The sequence below is a fragment of the Zootoca vivipara genome, chromosome 6 (genome assembly GCF_965207765.1).
Source record: "Zootoca vivipara chromosome 6, rZooViv2.hap1.1, whole genome shotgun sequence".
Taxonomy (NCBI): Eukaryota; Metazoa; Chordata; class Lepidosauria; order Squamata; family Lacertidae; genus Zootoca; species Zootoca vivipara.
In genome coordinates this window covers 68,460,323-68,466,813 of record NC_142589.1, presented here as the reverse complement: position 1 = coordinate 68,466,813, position 6,491 = coordinate 68,460,323, and the positions used below count along the sequence as shown (strand labels likewise).

Sequence of the window (6,491 nt, the reverse complement as noted above, 5' to 3'; positions counted from 1 at the left end):
CTTTTCTATGCTCAAGGATGTTTGTTTGCTTGTTTGTATGGGGGGGGAACTATTCAAACATGGACCCTTCCTCAACTGCAGCCTGTTGTGATGCAGAGACAGCCCACTTATTTGTGCCCGACACTCCGAATGCCTGATGTCTGGAATTGCCTTTAGTAGTCCAGAGAGGCAGCCTCTCTCTTCCCCACCCACTCTCCTCCCCCTTCTTCCCCTTGATCAGACAGAGCTGGGGGAATTTACCAAGCAGCAGGAATAAGCACATTGGCCTGGATCCCTGGAAACGCCACTAGACCGAAGAGTGAGTTAAGTTCCTCACAGTGGGAGCCCACTAGCCCAGGAAGAACAACTGTGAGGCTTCCAGAGGGTTTCAATGAACCAACCCCTCCATTCCTATCTTAGACATTTCTTTTACACACACACACACACACACACACACACACACACACACACAGAGAGAGAGAGAGAGAGAGAGAGAGAGAGAGAGAGAGAGAGAGAGAATTTTCCTTTTGTTTTATAATTGGCAGGTTGTGCATTAAAGTTGTCTTAAACTTTTTCACAATATACGATTACTTCCTTCCCCCAATCCTGATTTGAACATGCCTGTCTTGTATTTGTAGATGGCACATGGTAAGCAAGGACTTGACATTTTGTGTGTGTGTGCCATTAGGGCTTGTTTGAGCTGAAAAGGTCTGGTTGTAAATTAAGAAGAAGGGAAGAGGGAGAAGCTATCCGGGCCATGCTGACACTCAGAACAGAGCATTGCTAACACAGTTTGGGAAGCATTCATCAAACTGCACAGCAGTATTTCTGCAACGTAAGTTCCCAAGCAAGTTACACCAGTCGCCTATCTCAGGCCACTTTCAAACCGCCTCCTTGTTGAGCACTCACCCTGATTTGCTTGTGAAAAGTTTTCAGGGAGGTTAGAAGGCAACAGGTATTTGTTAAACATTTGTTCAGATTTGTTTGCGGAGAGTTTAGACGACGTTGTGTAAAAATGCAGGTTCGGGTTACGATTAAAGGCAAATCTGCCAGATCCACCCTTTCCGAAACAAGATGTGAACTGAAACAACCCTCTGAAATTTGCACCCCTTCGAATTTTGCAGTACAGCCAAGCAACATGTACAATAATGCCTAAGCTGGAGTGAACTGCACATAGAAACACACAAATTAGTTTAAACAACATACAAAAAGTGTGTTATTTTAGGTCCCATTGCATTGCCAACATGTGTCCATTAGGCAAAACTGCATACAAAATTGAGCATTTGGGGAGAAATTTGTACGAAAAGGCCGGTTAGGACTTCTTTTTAAACTGACATGGAAATGTGAAGGAAATGAGAAATGGAGGGAAAGCAAAATTGACAGATTTGCCTCCCTCTCACTTCAAAGGAAGTGTTAGCCCACATTCCCCACTGCCTTCCCCCCCCCCCAGAACTGAATTTGCCAGTATGTGACTGAAATTAACTACAGTCTGGAAGCACTCAGAGAAGAGGCTTCTGGGTCCGAGACGATTCCAGGACCTTCACTCCCCTGCCTCTGTTTCCAAATTCAAAACCATCCATCAGCCACTGGCTCCCACATTGGTACAATAATTTCCCCCCACAGCTCAGGAATGGCATATTGCACAATTCTCATGAATAGAAATAATAAAGCCAAGCCGACGAGCACCGTCCCCTCCTTTATCTCAAACTCCCCCCCCCAACCCGTAGATCCCCAGCAAAGATGGCTGCTTAGACCGTGGAGGAGGAGAAACCCCATCTGGAGCAGCCTGCAACATGCCATCGCCAACAGAGAGGACAACTCTTGCCAGGCTGTTCCCGTATGGGAAGCAGATGGGTGACCGGCCATGTACACCGTCCATCATTCGGCCTGTCACGGCTCTATGGAAGCACTCGACAGGGAGCAGGCCACAGGCAAAGGTAACAAGAAGGGGAGCAGAGTGCACATTGGAACAGGGCAAAGGAGACAGCAGAGAAAAGGGGACACTGTAAACAAGCTGAGCTATGCAACTCGTGTCCGTTTCTAACCTCTCCCCCCCTCCTTGCAGCTTTCCTGCCCAGTAGGAATCAAAAACACGTTGGAGGTAGTCTTAGGGCGGCCACTTGCACACGAGCACAGGGAAAGAATTTGATTCGGTTTGCATTTTAAGGTAAACTCGCCTCATTTGCACAGTATGGAACAATGCATGAACCGAGAAGCAGCCCGCCTTCAAAATTCGCACATCTCTGAATTTTGCAATGCAGTTCTCTAGCCAAGTAATGTGCTGGAAAAAATGCATATAAAGGAATGCCTATATTAACAATATAAGCATGCAAAAGTTCATTATATGAGTGGGGAGCAACCTGCTTTGCAGCTTAGGCAAAATTGCATACAAAATGTGTGTGGGGGGGTAGTCCTGACCATTATTTTGGTGTGAATATTTCTTTTTAAAAAGAAAAAGCAAGCTAATGTGGAAGTGTAGAGAAATGAACTGAAGATTAGAAACATGAGAAACCGGCAATTTTGCGTCACCAAAAAAGAAGACGCCAATTTTCATAACATTTGCATATGCTAACTTATAACTAAAAATCTAGAAATCAAGATAGACTTTAGAGAGAAACCCCAAGCATCTCACTAGCATAGAAAAGCCTACAGTCAGGTGAGTTGGACACCTGCTCAGTCTGTTGTCCAGGTGCTAAATGTTGAAAGGCAACTTTCTCCTGCTCTCCTTTCTTATGGTTTGTTATCTTCAAAATTGACATGGACCCAGGGCCGGCCCAAGACATTTGGCACCTGAGGCAAACCATAAAATGGCACCCCGCTCCCCACTAGGAAGAAAGGCATTAGTGAAGATGTGCATCAGAAACGGGGGGGGGGGATAAAGAGCTACTTTGGGATCTGCTGCCCCTGTGGATCCTGCTGCCTGAGACAATCGCCTCACCTTGCCTCACAAATGGGCCTGCCCTACTTGGTCCCATTAGCCCGTCAAGATAAAGGGCTCCTTCAAACAGAGGACTGCCCTCTGGAAAGTAGGACATGTGGCCACCCTAACCAGCCTCACCATTAGGCAGAGTGAGGTGACGGCCTCAGGCAGCTGATTTTAGATGTTATGAAAAGGGAACAAATTGTTTGTTGGTTATTATTAGGGCATTTTTACTGACAGCGAGGGCGAGAGGCACTAATGAGATTTTGAGCCTCAGGTGCCAAAGGACTTGGCCGGCCTTGGGTACTGGGTGCCTTGACTTTGCATCCTGCTCACACCCAAAACATGCAGGCAGAGGCTCTTGCTTGTAATCAAGAATTAGATCTTTATTTGGGCAAGTAACGGCACAGTCCCAACATGACACTTGGGGGGGAGGCACATTTTGCTGCTCTGTGTCAAGCAGAAAAATGTCTTGGGCTGGCCCTGGGCAAACCAATTGGCTTTTTTTCAACAGGCCGCACCGTGAGAGCATAAGCCAAGATTCTAAGTCTACTTGTTTCACTTTAAGAAGAAAAAGGGGGAAAAACAGCCTACTGCACATTGCTTTTCAAACTGGTGTAAACACATCGCATCTAACCCATTTGAAAGATGCAAATCCACAAGGTGTGGACTTCAGAAATGATGCTGTGTATCAAGGAGACAAGAATGGCAAACTGTTGGGTAGCTACAGGTGACCATTTGGCTGCATATCTATGTCTGATGTGTGGGGAAATTGTCCTTACCACTTTTCTGAATGTTTAATTTTTATTAAAAGTTTAATGCTTGCAATGCTATCTCCTCACTTTGTTTATACTGATACTGTGTGTATGGATACCATTTATGTATTTGCTTTTTAAATGTAAATCACCTGCATTGTTTCTATTGTGCACACACGCACACACACACGCACACACACACACACAAACTCGATCTGTAAAACAGCTAACCATGAATTGGTACCCGCCCCCCGTTTAATTGCCCAGCCTCTCCTTTCCCTCATTCAACAGTAGTGTTTATCCTTCCAAGTCCCCCCCACAGAAACTTATCCAGGTTAATTAAATAAAAAAAGTCCAGAGCCTCTTGTGGTTTCTACATAATTATTATGCTGCCAACTTGAGAGGACAGTACAGATGTCCAAGCAACCCACTTCCTGGGGTACTTTGTCTATCTCCGTGAGCTCTCAGCCTCCTCCAGAACCAAACCTGCATGAAGCACAGATATCAACTCTTGCAATGGAAAAAAAAATCTCTCCTGTGAGACTCTCAGGTTATTATTGTCTGGAAAAACTGAGCTTTAATTAGCCATTCGTTAGCATGCTGTTTATTTTTCTTGCGTTCGTACTCCCCTCTGCCTTCTACAGCTGCTGTCCAGGACAGAACCCCAGCCCCATTCATGGCACTGAGGATACCTCCCACTGGAGATAATTATTGCCTTGGCTCTACCTGCTTCCTTCCATGAGCTCACCCAGCAATCCCATTAGGCCCCTCGTGGTGCTGGCACATAAACACAGGCACGTGTAAGTGGGCTGTAGCAACTTAGTTAACACACTTTTACATCTTGCAGAGTTCTTTAGGGTCTTTTGGGCAGCCTGGTGGCCCAGGTCTTTCCATTCCCACACGTGAGATGCATAGCTGCCAAGTTTTCGCTTTTCTCGCGAGGAAGCCTATTCAGCATAAGGGAAAACCCCTTTAAAAAAGGGATAACTTGGCAGCTATGGTGAGATGTAAAGTTCAACTCACTTCCGCCGGATTTATGGTGTGGCCAGTTACCAAAAAAGAAAAGAAAAGAGAGCTTGCATTATCATTAGCAGCAGCATACCAAAAAAAAGTGGGGGGTGTAGCAAAAAAAAGAAGGCAGCAATTTGCTTTTAAAAGGTGGTCTGCATCACCAAAAAAGGAAGACAGCAATTTGCATATAAGACAGTAATTGATATGTCTAGGTGCCAATTTAGAAACAATGACTATAATTTAAATAGAAATGCAATACCTCTCACCGTAGTGGGTAAGACAGCAGGTGACTTCCATGCAGGCTTAATCTGTTGACCAAGTGCTGCAAACTGGGGGTGGGCAACTTCAAGGCTCCTGCTCTTTCTCTGGTTCCTTATCTTTAAAGGAGACTTGGGGCTACTAGGCAGTCCTCTGACTGCTCTCCAAAATAAAGGGCTGCTCTCTGTAAAGGAAGACACTGGACTATCCTAACTGTATGAGAGCCACTGAGCAGAATCCATTTCCCTTCGGTGCATTGGCTGGGTGACGGAAATACAAGTGGCAAGTGGGGGGGGGCAATTTCAGGGGAGAAGCAGCAGCTGGGAGTGGCTTCACCCTTCCCCTACATGTGATTTCCCTCCACCACCACCATAGAATCATAGAGTTGGAAGAGACCACAAGGGCCATCCAGTCCAACCCCCTGCCAAGCAGGAAACACCATCAAAGTATTCCTGACAGATGGCTGTCAAGCCTCTGCTTAAAGACCTCCAAAGAAGGAGACTCCACCACACTCCTTGGCAGCAAGTTCCACTGTCGAACAGCTCTTACTGTCAGGAAGTTCTTCCTAATGTTTAGGTGGAATCTTCTTTCTTGTAGTTTGAATCCATTGCTCCGTGTCCATTTCTCTGGAGCAACAGAAAACAACCTTTCACCCTCTTCTATATGGCATCCTTTTATATATTTGAACATGGCTATCATATCACCCCTTAACCTTCTCTTCTCCAGGCTAAATATACCCAGCTCCCTAAGCCATTCCTCATAAGGCATCGTTTCCAGGCCTTTGATCATTTTGGTTGCCCTCCACCACTACCACCACAATGTTTCCCTCACCATCTTCCCCACAACCTTGCCTTTTAATCTTAGAGCCAGCTTGGGTGGAAGGGGCGTTACAAGCCAGTAGAGGCTGGGTCACTAGGGCACGGCCCCATCAAACTCAGTCTGCTCCCAGCCAGCCCCCACCTGCCTGCCTTCTTAATTGCAACCAGTCCGAGGCGTGGCATTGCCTGTGTGCTTTTGCCTCCTTGCTCTCAGTGTTGCCCTTCTAGTACTCAGCAGCAAGAAGGATGGGGGCAAACCTAGAATTACTTGGCTCTGCCTGTCATTGGCTCATCCCACCTACTATTGGCTCCCCCCTACTGCTGCCTTCTGCCCTACTAGTCCCAAGGGGGGGGTGTTATTGGGTTGTTGTTTTCATTCTGATTATATATTTTGTGGTTTTATATTTAGATTTTGTTCTGTGAGACCTCCAGGTATAGGGTGGAATAATAATAATAATAATAATAATAATAATAATAATAATAATAATAGGCAGCAGTCACCACTAGGTACATCCCACTCACATTCAGTTTATTCAGCCTATATGCGGTAGAAACCGGTGCCTGCTGATTTTAGCACACAGTTCTACCCCGAGGTACGGAATTAATGTCGATTTGATTTCTGCACCATTCATATCGGTCATCTAGCACACTTCACCAATCTGACATTGTCACTATCTTGTGCACAAGACCTCCAACATCACGCAAAAGCTATGCGTGTTGATTTGGCAACGCGTGACTCCCCCGTTTAGG

General features: G+C 45.9%; 1 long non-coding RNA gene across 1 annotated transcript; it reads left to right on the top strand.

Annotated features, from left to right (window-relative positions):
- Positions 1-1,706: 1,706 nt before the first annotated feature.
- LOC148685390 (uncharacterized) lies at positions 1,707-3,727 on the top strand. Its single transcript, XR_015950385.1, has 2 exons — positions 1,707-1,916; positions 3,414-3,727. It is a non-coding gene; the product is annotated as an uncharacterized LOC148685390 (long non-coding RNA).
- Positions 3,728-6,491: the final 2,764 nt, after the last annotated feature.